Below are 18567 nucleotides of genomic sequence, written 5' to 3' on the forward strand. Positions count from 1 at the left end.
TTGGTGACAGAAGCCCTAGGACACTAATACCACAAGCAGATCCCAAGAACCAGTGTTCAACATTCCAAAAGAAATTTGAATGAAAACACAACAGAAATGCTAAAAAAAGAGAAAAAGGAACAAAAATATTAAGAAAAATATGCTTAATTTAAGATAATAATATACAAATAATGTAAAATTATCATTTAAAAATAAAACTATACTGTAAGTATATGTGGAAATTATGTATTCAAAATTTTATTTACCAAGAAAATCATTACTTTTCTTAATTTATAGGCCATTTGGCCATTTTAATAAGCACAACTGTGGTAGTGTTTAGATTGAAATAAGACATGTTAAAGAGCTCTGAATAATGGGGCCTGGTGCAAAGGCAAATGATCAAAGAAAAAGTCTCAAAACCAAGCCATTTTAAAGCCTGAAGAAAGTGATAAAGTACAGTGACAGGAGTTTTGTGTAAAGAAGAACTCAAAGCTGGCACTATGCTGTCTGCAAATAGGGAAGAGACATCTGTCTGCTTTTCCAAGAAGCTTAGTGAGCTTCAAGTCTCACACTCCTATTACTAACAAGATACATCAAGCAAATGTGTGGTCTTCAGTATGCATTGAGAATAAGAATATTACATGGCTAATAACATGAATGCAATATTGAATAAATTCTGGAACACCTTTTTCTCTAAATTTTAATATCCCTAGAATCAGCATTTGTCCTACAAACACTGAATGTCAAACAGCAGTCATAAGGAATTTTCCTTGACTGCTTGGACAAACTCAGACAGAGCTGTTCACATTTTTGTTCCTTGAGTTGAGTTATGGTCATTACTAGTAGGTCACATGTTGAGTTTAATTTAAATATCCTAAAACAGGTGAGCCTAGTGATTAAGATGCCCACATTCCACATAAGAGTTCTTGAGCTCAAGCCCCAACTCTGACTCCAAACTCCAACTTCCTGCCAATGAAAACCCTGAGTTTGCACAGTTGATGGCTCATATAGGTGATTCTCTACTACAGGAGTGTCAGATCTGAATTGCATCCCATGCTCCTTCATTTGACCCAGACAGGATAGGCATTTAGGGAGTGAATCAGTAGATGGGAGTCTTATCTGTTTCTCTCTCTCTCAAATATTTTTTAAATTTTTATATTTAGCAATGAAATGAAAATATTGCATATAAAAAAGCCACGGACAACAAAAATGGGTATCTTTAAGATTAGGGGAATTTTTCATGAGAAGAATGACCACTTGTTTTTTTTTTCCTTGCTAGGCAAACAATCAAATGCTTTACTAGATCTAAGGAAATACAGTTCATTTTGTTCTGTTCTGTTTCTTTTTCTGTTTGGATTAAATGCAAAAAAAATTTTTAAACACTTGCCTATCCTCTGTTAAGCAACACAGTTGAAAGCAAGAAGTACTTTTATAGTTCTTGAGAGAAATGAAAGAATGTTCAAAATTTAAAAAGGCAGATGTGACCCATTCAGGCATCAAATAGCACTTCTGATGCATTGTATTAGAGTTTAATTGGCAGCATTTTTATTCTTAGTGGAATTTAATTAATGGTATATCTTATGATAATAATATCTTAGATTAAAAATTATAGCAGTTTCTATTTACATAGAACTTGATAGTGTTTTCACAAAGATTATTTTAATTGACCTCTATAGCATATGAAATAGGAGTAGGTCTATTTTATAAACATTAAACAGAGGAGACAATGAATGCTAAATAACTAACATGTTTAGAGTAATGTATTTAATATGTAACAAAACATACATATTTAATTACTTTTTTGAAAATATTAGTAAAGATTTAGTGAAGGCAACATTTGCAATATATAAGATTTGATTAATGTTTATAGCCCTCATCTAAATTACTGTGAAACAGTGGTCTTTCCACTTTTTACTTGTTAAACATTATGGTTGGTGGTGCATGAAGCCTGTGATTATAAAGTAAATTGCAAGTATGTTTTTGCAAAAATTAGAAGAAAGGAAGAAAGAGAGAGAAAGAGAGAGAAAAGGAAGGGAGGAAGGGAGGAAGGAGGGAAGAAAGCAAGGGAGGAAGGAAGGAAGGAAGGAGAAAGAGAGACAGAGAAAGAAAGAGAAAGAGAGATGGATAATAGATTTAGGGAGGTAGGGAGGGATGCCTGATTATCTTCTTAGAATTGTATGTATAAAATAAATCAAATATGTTCACTTTATATTAATAAAAATTTTTAAAAATAAAGCAAAAAGTGACAAGCTAAATGAGCTGAAAATTTTAATTTCACAATTATAGTTTGAGATCTAATATAAAAATAATTCAGAAAAATCTTGCCTTTTGATATGCCAAAGACAAACCAAGTGAATAATTATCTTTTCAAGGTCATTTTCATTAAACTTGATGAACGGATTAGCTCAAAAAATAAACTCCAGAAAGTTGTTGCAGGTAATACAAAATCAACTTTTGTTGTCCTTGGAAAGAATTAATAACTTAGTCATTTTATCTTCACTGAAACTAATGAAATTCTGAAATTGAATATTATTGACAAGATTTCATAATCTAAGCTCATACATTTACATGACTACAAACATGATATTCAGTTTTCAAATATCTGTCTGAACTTTGAGGCAAAAATTAGGCTATTTAATATATTTCTTTGACACAAAGCACATAAATATTGTGATCACTGAATTTAAAATACAATAAACAACTATGGTACCTTGTAGTCTCATATATTCTCAAAAATCTTCCATTTTATTATACTGCATCTTAGGTTCTTTTTAGGATTCATTTTATTTATTTGAAGACACAGTTACAGTGAGAGAGAGAGAGAGAGACAGAGTGAGAGACAGAAAGAAAGAGATCTTCCACCCACACACAGAAATGCCTGCAAGAGTTGAGCCTAGGCCATGTTAAAGTCAGGAGCCAAGAACTTCATCTGAGTCTCTGACATGGGTGTCAGGGCCCAAACACTTGAGCCATCTTCTGCTACTTTCTCAGGTGCATTGGCAGGAAGCTGGATCATAAGTGGAGCATCTGGTACATGAAAAGGCACCCATATGGGGGCTGGCATCACAGACAGTGGCTTTATCTGCTATGCCACAATACCAGCCTCTGCATCTTTTTTTTTTTTTTTTTTTTTTTGACAGGCAGAGTGGACAGTGACAGAGACACAGAGAAAGGTCTTCCTTTTACCGTTGGTTCACCCTTCAATGGCTGCCGCGGCCAGTGCACTGCAGCCTGCGCACCGCGCTGATCCGAAGCCGGGAGCCAGGTGCTTCTCCTGGGCTCCCATGCAGGTGCAGGGCCCAAGGACTTGGGCCATCCTCTACTGCACTCCTGGGCCACAGCAGAGAGCTGGCCTGGAAGAGGGGCAACCGGGACAGAATCCGGTGCCCCAACCGGGACTAGAACCCGGTGTGCCGGCGCTGCAGGCGAAGGATTAGCCTATTGAGCCATGGCGCTGGCCGCATCTTATTCTTGACAACAATCCTGTGAAGTATCATCAACCCCATCAGCATCAGCAGCAATGGCAAAATCACCATCACGGTCACCATAAGCATCAGAAGCAGTAGCATCGCAATCTTCATCATTATTATCAATATCATCACCACCATCACCAATAGCAGCAGCACAATCATTATTATCATCGTCATCATTATCATCACCATTTGACATAGAAAGAAACCATGATTCACAGCCATCATCTAACTTGTCCAAAGTCACTCCACCAACAAGTGATAGAACTAGGACAAGAATCTCTCTTCTGACTCCAAATCCCTAGGGCATCATTGGTTAGATCTTGAAATGAAAAAGGTAGAGAGTGAAATTGCTAGATCATATGTCATTGGTCATTAAAGGCAGCCACTGATGCAATTTATTTGATATTTATAAATAAATACTTTTACAGACATACTACTAAGAGAGAAAGAGGAACTCAGAGAGACAAATGCCACTCATTTTATAATACTGTTTTGATTAAGTCCTGATTTCAGCCTATACACCTGAATATTGGTCTCTCTTAGAACCTTAAACTTCATGGGACTTGCTACAACTTTTGGATTCAGAGGTAAAATGACCCTTGAATCTCCATGTACAAATTACAAGGGGGATATAGATTGCTTTGTGTCAAATATATATGTAGTAGTAGAAAAGCTGAGTTATGTAGTATCTGTGTTGAATATTTGATGGACTGCCTCTAAGATAAATGCACCATTTTTTATTCCCAGCTACAGTGTTACAAAGGTTCCAGTTTCTGAAAATCCTTGTCACTGCAGGTAATTATGCTCTCCTGAAAACAGTCATCCTTATGGGTTTCAAGTGGTATCTGCTTGTGGTTTTGATTTGCATTTCCCTAGTGACCAATGACATGGAGCATATTTCCATGTATTTTTTGCCACTTCTTGTACATCTTCTTTTAAAAATGTCAATTCAGATACATTTCCCAGCTATTTGTTGTGGTAAAATATTCATAAAACAAAATTTAATGTTTCAACAATTTTTAATTATACAATTCAGTGGGTTAAGTACATTCACAATGTGTTTAATCACCAGTACAATCTATTTCTAGAATCTTGTCTTCATCTCAAATAGAAACTCTGTACACATAAAACACTAATGCTCTGTTTCTACCTACCCAAAACCCCTAATAAACTATATTTTTACTCTCAATTTCTGCAAATTTGCCTATTCTAGATTTGTCACATGAATTGAATCACACAATATTTAGCCTTTTGTGTTTGACTTATTTCACTTAGCATGATGCTTTCAGGGTTCAGCTATGTATCAGAATTTAATTTCTTTTTATGGCTGAACAATATTCCATTCCATGTATATTTCACATTTTGTTTATCCATTCTTTGTTGGTAGACCCTTGGATTGTTCCCACCTTTTGGTTATCATGAGTGAACATTGGCATACAAGCATTTGACTCACTACTTTCAATTATCTTGGTTATATATCTAGGAGTGGAGTCGATGAATTATACACTACTTCTGTTTAAATTTTTGAGTAATTGTTCAACTGATTTCCACAATGGCTGCTCTATTTTATACCAACTAGTAATGCACAGTGAATCCAACTTCTTCCCATCTTCTCCAACACTTGTATCTTTCTTTTTCTTTATTTTTTTTAGAATAGCCATTTTAATGTGTGGAGTGGTGTCTTACTGTGACCCCTGTTTATTTTTATTGAGATTATTTTTCTTTTTTATTATTGAGTTTCAAGATTTCTTTACACATTTTAGAAATATTCTTTGATCAGACATCTGATACATATTGCTGATGCCCAGTATGACATTGACATAAGACTGAATCCCTTATAGTGGCTTCCATTTGGACATTGCCAAAAACTCCACAGTGGAAGTGAAATTTACATGTGGGTGAATTTTTTTTGACTGAGTTTACTAAACAACCAGGGCAGCATACATATTTAGATTTAGAACAAACACAGCCTCATTATTCATCATGTCCCCTGTACATATTATACCTGCACATGTTTTTCTTTCTTTTTTTAAAGATTTGTTGCTTTAAGAAACATTCTCAAACCCAAGAACTGTCTTTAAAGTTCACAGCCACTTCCAATGAATGGAATTAGACACTGCCACTTGGTTATTAATGGTGAACTCTGAAAGGCACATTTAGAAAATACAGGGTTGTGGGAAATGATATTTTATTAAAAGCTGCAAAATATCTAAGCACAAAATGGGCAGGGGAGAGGAGAGAGTGATTATTTCTGTGAGTGACTAAATGATGCTTTTCCATTTCCTTATCGCAGAACGTGTCAGGGCAGTACGAAAGATTCCCATTCAAATCGAGCAGCCACGGACAGCCCGGATGGAATACAAATAGATGCAGGAGAAGTGGAGCAGGGTTAGCGAAGTGTGCAGTTGGCGAGATTGATGTTGATACCCTTCACTGCCAAGTGAAATGCCAATAATGCTTGTATAGCATTTTGTGAGGGCAATGGGAGTATTGATTCCTGAGCAATAATAAAGAATGAAGCCGCTCTCTCAGGTATAAAAATATTGGCAACTGTTACAAAGAATTGACTCATAGGGGCCTGAGTGCTGGCCTATCTTAATACAAATAATTCAGGCTTCAGAAGGATTTCAAGAGCAGCCAGGCATGGTTTGCAGTCTCCAACTCTGCTATTAATTTACCTGCAGCTTTTTTGGGCCTCCCAGTGTATCAGCCAATTGGCCTTAGCAGGGCAGAAGCTAAATGAATTCCTGAGGTCTGATTGAGAGTTGGGACAAGAAAGAAAGGAAAAAGAAAGGAAAGGCAGAAAGACTGTAAATTTTTTACAAAGACATTTTTGAAGTTACAGATGCTGTTTGTGTTTTTTCCGCAGATGAAGTAATGGATGTGGCAGCCACCTAAGCAAAGAAACATTGTATATGATTTTAACACATTCCTGTTAAGGTTGTGATTTCCAAGAAAATTCTTTTATCCTATGGATTACAATGAGGTTTACATACGGAAACTAAAATGGAACACTTGCAAATGGGTAGAAGTATTATAGTTAATGATATCATACACTTGGCAGGAAAGCTGACAAACACTCTAAAGTTTATGTAAAGCTAGAAAATTGAGTAGACAGGGATAGAATACCCAGAACCATAGCCAACCACTCCTGAAAGAGAGGAAACCCTATAGAGGATCAAAATGAAATGTCTCAACTTTTGCAAAGCATGAAAAAGCCCTGGTCTCACATGAACTCCACTTGGTCTAGGAATCTGCAACGTCTATGAAACGATGAAATCATCAAAAAACAGACCTATGACCCGAAGGGAAAGTCTCACATTAAACACACACACACACACACACTGGCAACAAATCAAAATGCATTCTGGTTTAGGCCAAACTATTTCTTATAGTGGAAGGGTGTTTTGAAAGTTAAAAAAAAAAAAATACAAAACAAACAAACAAAAAAACAAACTCGGTTGATTGTTCCAAGATGGTTGAATAGGTTAAACACAAGCTGATGTTGGCCAGGGTGAGAAACCAGAAAAGGAGAGGAACCACGTTCACAGGGTACAGTTGGAGAGAAGTTTTTCACAGGGAGGTCTACAGAAATAAGAGAGACTCCGTGGAACAGCAAGGTCTGTGCAAACATGCAGCAGACACCACCAGTGACTCCCACAGTCAGCAGGGACACCATCATCTCAGTCTGAGGTAAGAAGAACCTACAGCAGCCCCCAAGCCACTGGTGATCATAACCTCACAGTCCCACTGATTCTGAGTCTAGCCTTTGGAGCTGGCAGGGGATAAAGTGCTTATATAACCCCATGAAGGGAGGGCACACTGATTTCTTCCCCTCTCCCCACCAAGGTACAAAACAGCCAGCAGAGAAGTACCATCTTCCCAGAATAAGGGGAGTGACAGCTATTGTGGCCCACACATTACTGGTCAATTTTGTCTGAGGAATAAATTCTCAGAACCACTGACATTGGGTCTGAACTGGAGTGTTGGCAGGTGGGGAAGGGTGCTCACTTACTTCTATGAAGGGAGGGCATGCTGCTCCCTTTTCTTCACCCAACCAACCTCTGTCAGGCTTTAGGAATGGGGCAGTTCTCAACACGGGTGGAGAGGTTTGCAGGGCAGGGAGTGGATCCCCTGCACACCATGACTCTGGTCAGAGTTCTGTGGCCCCACCCCACCCAGTACACATCTTGGGAAGCTCCTGAAAAATTAGGCATTCCACTAAGCCATAGAGGTATATCTCAAAGAACAAAGCCTTCAGAAGAGATATCAACAAATGTTTCCACAGATACATAAAAGCAAGTGTAGAAATAAATGTAGAAATGAACAAGAGAAAAAATACAACTCCCCAAAGTAACAAAAACAGAACTTCAAAAGAAACAGAAAAAGATAATCAGCATGATGAAAGAATGTGAAGGCAGAAAACCTACTAGTAAAAGTACAATGGAGTCCAAAAAAAAACATTAGGAATACTTACAGAAAAATGGTAGGACCAAGTCATTTCTATCAATAATAACCTTGAATGTAAATGGCTTAAAATCCCCAATTAAAAGATACAGACTGGGCAAGTGGGTTAAAAAACAAGATCTGTCTACATACTGCCTACAAGAAACACACCTCACCAACAAATATACACACAGTCTGAAAGTGGGAATAAGAGAGAGAGGAGGAAGAGGGGTGGGAGTATGGTTGGGAAGGCAGGCATGTTGGGAAGAAACACCACATACCTAAAGTTATAATTATGATGTGTATGAAGTTTGTAACTGTAAAGCTGTATAGTTCCTCATACATTCCTATGGACTTAATTCTAAGGGTATAGTTTAGAAACTTGGCATAGGATCCCAAGTCCCCTTAAGTCAGGTGGTAAAAATAGCATTTTAAGTGTTAAAGTGATCATATGGATAGGATTAAGTAGTAAAGTAATCATACATAGGATTAAGTGTTAAAGTGATCATCCAAATAGGATTAAGTGTTTGCTAGTAATAACAGAATTAAAAAGGAGAGAATGTTCTAACATGGGAAGCAGTCCATTCAGTAGATTCATAGAATGACAATCACATTAAGTAGTACTCTAACCTCAGAATCAGCTCTTAAGGCATTCTGGTCTGGTTGAAAAGCCCATGAGAGCATTTCAGGCATAGAAACCCAAGACACTATGACAAAAAGTGTCCTACATGAAGGACTTCTGTGAGTGAGACTCCAGTGGAAAGAAGTGGTCAGCAAACAAGGATGTACTTTTCTCTGAAGGGAGGAGAGAAATTCTACTTTGCTTATGGCCTTATCTACATACTGAAGGAGTTTGTGGATTCAAAAGGCTCCTCATAGCCTAGGCAGCTCATGTCAAGAGCCTTGGGTGGTAACTGAGTGTTAATTGATAAATTAATAACAGGAGCCACTGTGCACTAACTTTCCATGCAGGACCTCTATCCTCAAATAATTTTATTATAAGAGTTAATACTAAAACATGTTCTCAAAGATTTAATTCATTTTAGTGTGTGGTGTGTGTAGTGGAGGATATTCTTATGTCTCATAAGTTATAGTCATGCCTAAGTGCTTGCAAAAGATATATAATTCTTGGGTTCTTTGTTAAAGTTAATTAAGTTTTTTTTTTTTTAAAAAAGAGAATGCTTAAAAAAGAAGTGAAAAAAGAAGTTATTCCATGCAAACAGAAATCAAAAATAAGCAGGAATAGCCATCCTAGTATTACACAAAATATACTTGAAGACAAAAAGCTGTTAAAAGACACAGAAGGGTGTTATATAATGATTAAGGGATCAATTCAACAGAAAAATTTCACTGTAGTAAATGTATATACATGCTATGCTAGGGCACCTGGCTATTTAAAACAACATTAAAGGATCTAAAATGAGACATAGGATCAAGTAAATAACAATGTTGTCATCAATACCCAATTTTCATCAATAAACAGTTCAAACAGACAAAAAATCAACAAAGAAACAATAGAGCTCATATACACTATTGACCAAATAGATTTAATTGATATCTAAAGAACATTTCATCCCACAGCTGCAGGGTACAAACTTTTTTCATCAGTGTATGGAACATTCTCTAGGATCGACCATATGTCAGGCCATAAAAAAAAAAGTTTCAAAAAATTAAAACAAATTGAAATGTATCTTTTCTGACCACAGTGTTATGAAGCTGAAACTTAAAATAAGAAACTACAGAAAATATGTAAACATAGGGAGAATGAATAACATACTCTATAACGAATAGTGCCTCTTAAATCAAAAGGGAAATAAAAAAATTCCTAGAAATGAATGAAAATAACAACACAACATATCAAAACGTATGGGATGTGGCTGGCACCATGGCACAGTAGGTTAATTCTCTGCCTGCAGCACTGGCATCCCATATGGGTGCCGGTTCTAGTCCTGGTTGCTCCTCTTCCAGTCCAGCTCTCTGGCATGAAAAGGCAGTGGAAGATGCCCCAAGAGCTTGGGCCCCTGCACCCACATGGGAAGACTGGGAGGAAGCTCCTGGTTTCGGATCAGCACAGCTCTGGCTGTTGTGGCCATTTGGAGAGTGAACCAACGGAGGGAAGACCTTTCTCTCTGTCTCTCCCTCTCACTGTCTGTAACTCTACCTCTCAAATAAATAAATAAAATCTTAAAAAAAAAAAACCTTATGAGATGCAACATATTAAGAGGAAAGATTGTATCAGGGCTTATATTAAGAAATTGAGGGCCAGCGCCATGGCTCACTAGGCTAATCTTCCGCCTGCAGTGCCAGCATCCTGGGTTCTAATCCCGGTTGGGGTGCCAGATTCTGTCCTGGTTGCTCCTCTTCCAGTCCAGCTCTCTGCTGTGGCCCAGGAAGGCAGTGAAGGATGGCCCAAGTGCTTGTGCCCTGCACCTGCATGGGAGACCAGGAGGAAGCACCTAGCTCCTGGCTTCGGATCACCACAGTGTGCCGGCTGTAGCAGCCATTTTGGGGGTGAACCAACAGAAGGAAGACCTTTCTCTCTGTCTCTCTCTAACTTTGCCTGTCAAAAAAAAAAAAAAAGAAATTGAGGGGTCAGCAGTGTGGCATAGCAGGTAAAGCCGCTGTCTGCAGTGCCAGCACCCCATATGGGCTCCAGTTCAAGTTCCAGCTGCTCTACTTCCAATCCAGCTCTCTGCTGTGGCCTGGGAAGGCAATGGAGTATGAATGAAGTCCTTGGGCCACTGTACCCACATGGGAGACCAAGAAGAGGCTCCTGGCTCCTGGCTTTGGATCAATAGTTTTGGCCATCACGGTCATTTGGGGAGTGTGCCAGTGGATGGAAGACCTCTCTCTCTGTCTCTCTCTCTCTCTCTCTCTCTCTGCCTCTGCCTCTCTTTAACTCTGCCTTTCAAATAAATAAATAAAGCTTTTTTAAAAAAAAGAAATTGGAAAGACATCAAATAAATGATCTAATAATGCATCTCAAGGACTTAGAAAAATAAGAACAAACCAAACACAAAATTAGTAGAAAAAAAGAAATAATAAAAATTAGAAAATAAACAACATTGAAAACAAAATGAAATATAAAAGACCAGTGAAATGAAGAGTTGATTTTTTGAAAAATAAAACTGATAAACCACTCGCCCAATTAATCAAAAATGAGAGAATATCCAAATTAATAAAATTAGAGATGATAAAGGAAATGTTGGAATGTCCACCACAGAAATAAGTGAGAACCATCTGTATTTGCTACAAACAACTATATGCCAACAAACTGGTTATTAATGGTGAACTCTAAAATGGCACTTTTAGAAAAACCACAGGGTTTTCTAAAGAAATGGATAGATTTACCAAAATGGAAACAGAAAGACACAGAAACACTAAGTAGACCAATAGCAAAGACAGAGATTCAATCAGCAATAAAGACCTTCCAAATTAAAAAAAAAAAAAAAGCCCTGGATTAGATGGCTTCACTGCTGAATTCTACCAAATTTTTAAAGAACTAATCCCAATTCTTAAACTATGCAAAACAACTGAAAGGGGGAATACTCCCAATTTTCTTCAATGAGACAAGCATCCCCTTAATTCTAAAACCAGAAAAAGATACAAGAAAGGAAGAGAAATAAACACTAATATCACTGATAAACATAGATGCAAAATTCCTTAACAAAACAGTGGCTAATTAAATCAAGCAACACATTAAAAAGATCATCCACCTATGGCCGGTGCCGCGGCTCAAGAGGCTAATCCTCCGCCTTGTGGCACCAGCACACTGGGTTCTAGTCCCAGTTGGGGCGCTGGATTCTGTCCCGGTTGCCCCTCTTCCAGGCCAGCTCTCTGCTGTGGCCAGGGAGTGCAGTGGAGGATGGCCCAAGTGCTTGGGCCCTGCACCCCATGGGAGACCAGGAGAAGCACCTGGCTCCTGGCTTCGGATCAGCGCAGTGTGCCGGCCGCAGTGCACCGGCCGCGGTGGCCATTGGAGGGTGAACCAATGGCAAAAGGAAGACCTTTCTCTCGGTCTCTCTCTCTCTCACTGTCCACTCTGCCTGTCAAAAAAAAAAAAAAAAAAAAAGATCATCTACCTGGACCAATGGGTTTACCCCTGGGATACAGGGAAGATTTTGCATTTTCAGATCAATAAATCTGATACATCATATTAGCAAAAAGAATAAAAAGCACATGATTACCTAAGTACATGCAGAGAAAGTATTTGATAAAATGCAACATCCTCTCATGATTAGAAAAAATAATCTTACACATATTGGAAATAGAAGGAATATACCTGTATAGCTCAACACAGTTAAGGCAATATATGACAAAACCGCATTGACTGGGGAAAAACTAGAAGCATTCCCATAATAGCCAGAACCTTACAAGGATGTTCACTATCATCATTAGGATTCCCTATAGTTTTGGAAGATTTAGCCAGAGCCATTAGGCAAGAAAAAGAAATCAAAAGTATAAAAATTAGAAAAGAAGAAGTCAAATTATCCCTTTTTACAGATGACATTATCCTATACACAGGGGAACCAAAAGACTCCACTAAGAGATTATTAGAACTCACAAGAGAGTTTTGCAAAGTTGCAAGACATAAAATCAACACTCAAAAATCAACAGCATTTATATACAAAAACAATGCTATGCTGAGAAAGAACTTGTAAGATAAAAATTGCTATGAAAAATTTTAAATACCTTGGGGTAAACTTAACCAAAAAAGTGAAAGATCTCTATAATGAAAATTACAAAACATTAAGGAATAAAATAGAAGACACAAAAAAATGGAAGAAAATTTCATGTTTATGAATTAGAAGAATTAATATCACCAAAATATCCATACTACCCAAAGCAAGTTACATATTTAATGTGATCCCAATCCAAATAACAAGAATATTCTTCTCACATTTAGGAAAAGAAAACAAACAAACCTAAATCTCAAAAGGAAAAATAAGACAACCCAAATAACTAGAGCAATCTTAAACAATAAGAACAAGCTGGAGACATCACAATACCAGATTTCAAGGCATATTACAGAGTAGTTATAATCAAAACAGCCTGGTATTGGTATAAAAGTAGAGATGTGGACCAATGCAACAAATTAGAAATGCCAGAAATTAATCCACATACCTACAACCCATCATTGACAAACAAGCTGAAATCATACCCTGGAGAAAGGACAATCTCTTCAACAAATGGTGTTGGGAAAATCAGATCTCCACATGCAAAAGTATGAAACAAGACCCTTAACTTACAGCGATAGAGAAGTTAAAATACAATGGATCAAGCATTTAAACCTAAGACCTGAAGCAATCAAATTACTCGAGGAAAAAATAAGGGAAATCCTGCAAGATACTGGGATAGGCAAAGATCTCTTGGATAAGATCCCAGAAGACATGCAATAGAAGAAAAAATAGGCAAAAAGAACTACATCAAGTGAAGAAACTTCTGTACAGCAATGGAAACATTCAAGCAAGTGAAGAGGCAACCAACAGATTGGAAGATAATATTTCTAAACTAAACATCTAATAATGGATGAATATCCAGAATATATAAGGAGCTCAAGAAATTCAGCAACAGCGCAAACAATTCAATTAACAATTAAGGATATGATCAGGCATTTTTCAAAGCATGAAATACAAATGACCAATAGACACATGAAAAGATGCTCAGGATCACTAGAGATTAGGGAAATGCAAATAAAAACCACAATGAGGTTTCACCTCACCCCAGTTAGAATGGCTACCACCCAAAAATCAAAAAATTAACAAACGTTGGTGACGATATGGAGATAATCATACCTTAAATCATTGTTGGTGAGAATGTAAATTAGTAAAACCATTATGGAAGACAATATTGAGATCCCTGAAAAATCTGAAAATTGACCTACCATACGACACAGTCATTCCACTCCTGGGAATTTACCCAAATGAAGTGAGATCAGCATATTCCAAAGTTATCTGTATTCCCATGTTTATAGCACATCAATTCACAGCAGCTAAGATATGAAATCAACCCAGATGTCTATCAACTGATGACAGTTGATACACATGATGGAATAATACTCAGCCATAAAAAAGAATGAAATCCTGTCTTTTGCAATAAAGTAGATGTAATGGGAGGCTGTTATGTTTACTGAGATGAAGCCATACCAAAAATGCAAGTATCATACGTTTTCTTTGATACAAAAAAGTAATGTGTACAACTCAAATTGACAACTTGAGATTTTATTATTTTTTATAGCCCCTGCCTACACTCATGTGGAACAGGAGTCTTTCTACATAATACTACTTGTTGAATTATTTATTTAGTGGAGGATTAAGTTTGTGATTATAAAAGTAAATTGAAAGTATATATCACAAATATTAAAAGAAAATTAAGAGGAGCTGGTAATGTGGTGTAGCAGGTAAAGCCACTGCCTGCAGTGCTGGCATTCCATATGGGCACTGGTTCCAGTCCCGGCTGCTCCACTTCTTTTTTTTTTTAAGATTTTATTTATTTATTTGACAGGTAGGGTTACAGACAGTGGAGGGGGGGAGTCTTCCTTCCATTGGTTCACTCTCCAAATGGCCGCAATGGCCAGATACACTGATCCAAAGCCAGAAGCCAGGTGCTTCTTCCTTCTCATTATATAAATAAATCAATGAATGAATAAATAAATAAGATGTTGATTCATTATAATAAAATTTATTCCTTCTAAGATATTCTTTCGTTTTCTTCAAAATTTGTTAATTCATGAATAATTTTGTTGGTTGGTTTTATCCTTGTGAGTTAGCTCTCAATCACTCCTAGAGATACATGTGTAACTATTATTAAAATAAGGAGGATTAAAAGACACAAACTGAATATCAATAATATCAAAGAAGTACTGGGAACCTAAGTCAGTTTGTGTTATTACTCATGCAAGCCTGAGTTAGATTCTATAGAAACATAGATTTCCTTAATTTTTAAAAAATACCTGGGCAAATTTTTTTTAGAAAATTCCCGAAGTACTCAAAGGAATCATTATTCTCATGTGCTGTAGTGGGAATGGATGATTTTCTTATTGGCAATGCCTCAAGGTTTATTGAAGCTTTAATATATTGCTTAATTTAACCCTAAACTGATAAATATAAACATGAATGTTCACAGTAATCTTCATGGATGTATTATTTATGAAATGGAAATATGGGAAGAAAAATACCTAAATGTCAATCCTCAGAGAACTTAGTGATGTTTAAGTGAAATAGGCTTCAACGCCTTAAAAATGAGGAAAATCTGTACTCTCTGGAGTTGAACCTGGAGTTGACCAAGTCAATACCATCCCACTCCTTTGTTTTTTGGAAGAGATCCTGATTTTGTTTATCTATCCTTAACCCCTCCTCCCCATGCTGCCCAAGACCTGTGGTCCTCTGAATACTTCTAAGGAGAAATCATGCTTGGTAGAAGCCAATCAGAGTCATCTCTTGACCTTCATCACCAATGAGACAAAATCTTCATGAAGTCTATTTGACTGGAGACTTTCTGCTATTAGAGTTTAATGCATCAAAATAATTGATTATTTTAATTTATTCCTTTTTAAAGTGATACTAAGAATAGAATTACCCTGTGACTTTATTCTTGGCCGCTGATGTCATATATAAATATATTTCAAAGTACTGACTATCATGCAGAGGGATATGGTTATTATTCATGATCTTTTATTTGTGTCCTGTGTTATAAATTTACTGTTGTAAATATGTGTTATAATTGAAATAATTAAATAAGGAAAGCGTTTTTCAGTCCCTATAAGTATTAGTTAGCATAAATAACTCACTGTTCACATTTGCTTCTCTAGGTCTACAGCAACTGAAAGCAAGAATTCCTAGTTGTATTTTAGGGAAGAGGATAACAAGGTTCAAAAATCTAATTTTGCTTCTATATCAGCAGGTTTCATTTAAAAATAGGTTCCCCCACTGAATTCTTAGACTTTGCAGCAGATACAAGATGAGAAGACACACATTGCCTAAAATATTAAAACATCTTCGTGTTCCTATTTTGGCATAATAATATAGCTTTGCTATTTTATTAATTTATTAAAAAACATGTATTGAGCATCTGTTGTGTTCTAGGCAGCATGCTAGCTAGACAGACAGAGATGATAAAGATGATGAAAAATGGCACCTACCCTGCAGGAGCACACAGCCTGAAGGGCAAAACAGGAATGTAAGGGTTTATATTATTGTAGGATACTACTGAAATAAAGATGAACAAAAAGTAAATGGTAACATAAAGAAGAAAGTGAATAGTTTCCATCATATGAGAAGGGAAATATAAAGAAGCCATAGCATAGAATCTGGGTCTTCAATAATTAGTAAAACCTCAAGGTAGCCATTTAGTATAGCAATTAAGCAGCCATTTGAGACTCCCACATCCTAAATTGGAAGGCCTGGATTCAAGTCCCGACTCCATTCTCAATTCCAACTTTCTGCTAATGTGTCCCAGGGGAGCCAGCCGATGATGACTCAAGTAGTTGAGTCCCTGCCAAACACATGGGAGACCTAGACTGAGTTTCCAGCTCCTGGCTACAGATTTGCATGCTTTGGGGAAGTGAACAAGCAGAGAGGAGCTCTGTCTCTTTGTCTTATCTGTGTGTGTGTGTGTGTGTTTCTCTGCCTCTGAAGAAAATAATAATTAGTAGAAACTACGCATGGGACACAGGAGGTTAATCCTGGCAGAGGAAAAACAAAGAATGTGATTACACAGATTTGAACATTACTCAATGTATGCATGTATTGAACATGGAATCTCATAAATATCTATAAATTTTGTGTATCAAAGAAATAAGTAAATTTTTAAAAATGAGTACAGTGATATATGGAATGTCCAGGGGAAATCAAATATATATATTTGGCTACAAATTAAGAACTGTAGTGGAATGGTAAGGGAAGAAGTTGAGAATGTGCATCTACTTTGAGGACATGGTCAAACCTCTATACTAATGTTAGAGAAGAGTTTGAGGGGAAATATGAGTGCAGAGAAACCACTTAATATGCTACTGCAGTGATCCAGGTAAGAAATAATGAGGATGTAAAATGGAGCAATAATGATGGGTTAGAAAAGAAAAAAGAGGATATGAACATTTAAAGGTAGTATAGATGGTGCACGCTACCAGTGTTGGTATAAAGGACACAGAGTAAGAAGAACTAATGATTTTGAAAGTTAATTCCAGAACAAGGCAGATTATGAATATCATAAATGTGATCATAAATACAGGAAGAAGAATTGGTCTTGGGAAAAAGGCAATGAATGAATTGTGTTTTCAAAATTATAACTCTGAAGCCCTAAGGAAGAGGAAGGAAAAGAGGATTAACAAACATTTGGCAATATCTTCATTGCCTAAACTTCTCTCTCTCTTTAAGACAGGGTTAAATCTATACACTATATCAAATCTTTAAATGTCATTTAAGGGGAGAATTGCAAAAATCCTTCCTGACCACTGGCTTAAAGAAGCAGCAAGGAAACTTGCTATTTATTTTAGGAATGGAATGGGAAAAAAATCATCAGGGGTTAATCAAAACCCAGAACCTATACTTACCTTGGGATTGGGGTTTGAATTTATAATACTCGTTGGATCCATAAAACACAAACTGTAACATTAACATAATACTCTGTCCAAGCCCATTGGAATGCCTATAACCCTGACAGAAACAAGACCTAACATTCTCTAGAGAAATCTCTTCAGGTTTGCATTTCAGAACTCAGAAACTCTCCTAAATTTTTTACCTGAAGCATAGTAAGCAATAAAAAATTATAAACTATCACATATAAGCAACATGGGGGAATATAAGTTGATACACAAACACAAAAATATACTTCTCAGTACTTTTTTAAGGAATTTATTAATATAATAAACTAGATTCTTAGGGTCACAGGAAATGAATGATTATTACTACAACATATTTCTCATAAATTTTATGTGAATGTAATATTAATGAAAAGAGAACATTCAATGTAGTTCATAGATACAATTCTATGTTTTGTAATTTAATTAATAATTATTTGAGAAGCAGAATGAGAGAGAGAAAGAAAGAGAGAGGGAGAGAGATCTTCCATCCCTAGTTCATTCTCCACGTGGCCACAACATCTAGAGCTGGACCAGGCTGGAGCAGGAGCCAGAAACTCCATGTAGGTCTTTCATTTAGGAGGCATAGGCAGGATCTTAAGTACCTGAGCAAGTAGCTGCTGCTTCCCAGGTGAATTAATTAGCAGGGAGCTAGATCAGAAATGAAGTAGTCAGGATTTGAACTAAGAATCCAATATGAGATGTGGACATCCCAAGCTATGGCTTAACCTTCTTTGTGTCACAATGTCTCACCTCCGCCCAAGTACTTAAAATAAAAAAATAATTGCTAAAGTTATTGTAAAGATACATAGGAATATAAATCTATAAATGGAATGAAGAAAATATAAGTTGAAATTGGAATAATATGATAAAGGAATGAATAGACAAATCATTATAAAATATTGTCATTGACATGAAAACTTCCATGGATATGTCAAAAAAAACTTGTAAATTATGAAATGTATAGTACTGAATGACACTATGAACCATATCAAAATTTGTGATAGTGCTAAATTGATAGCTACAATATTGATAACCTTGATACCATATGCTAGTAAATAAGGAAGGTTAAATAGTATCTTATTTAATTCA

Source organism: Lepus europaeus, chromosome 12 (genome assembly GCF_033115175.1).
Source record: "Lepus europaeus isolate LE1 chromosome 12, mLepTim1.pri, whole genome shotgun sequence".
NCBI lineage: Eukaryota > Metazoa > Chordata > Mammalia > Lagomorpha > Leporidae > Lepus > Lepus europaeus.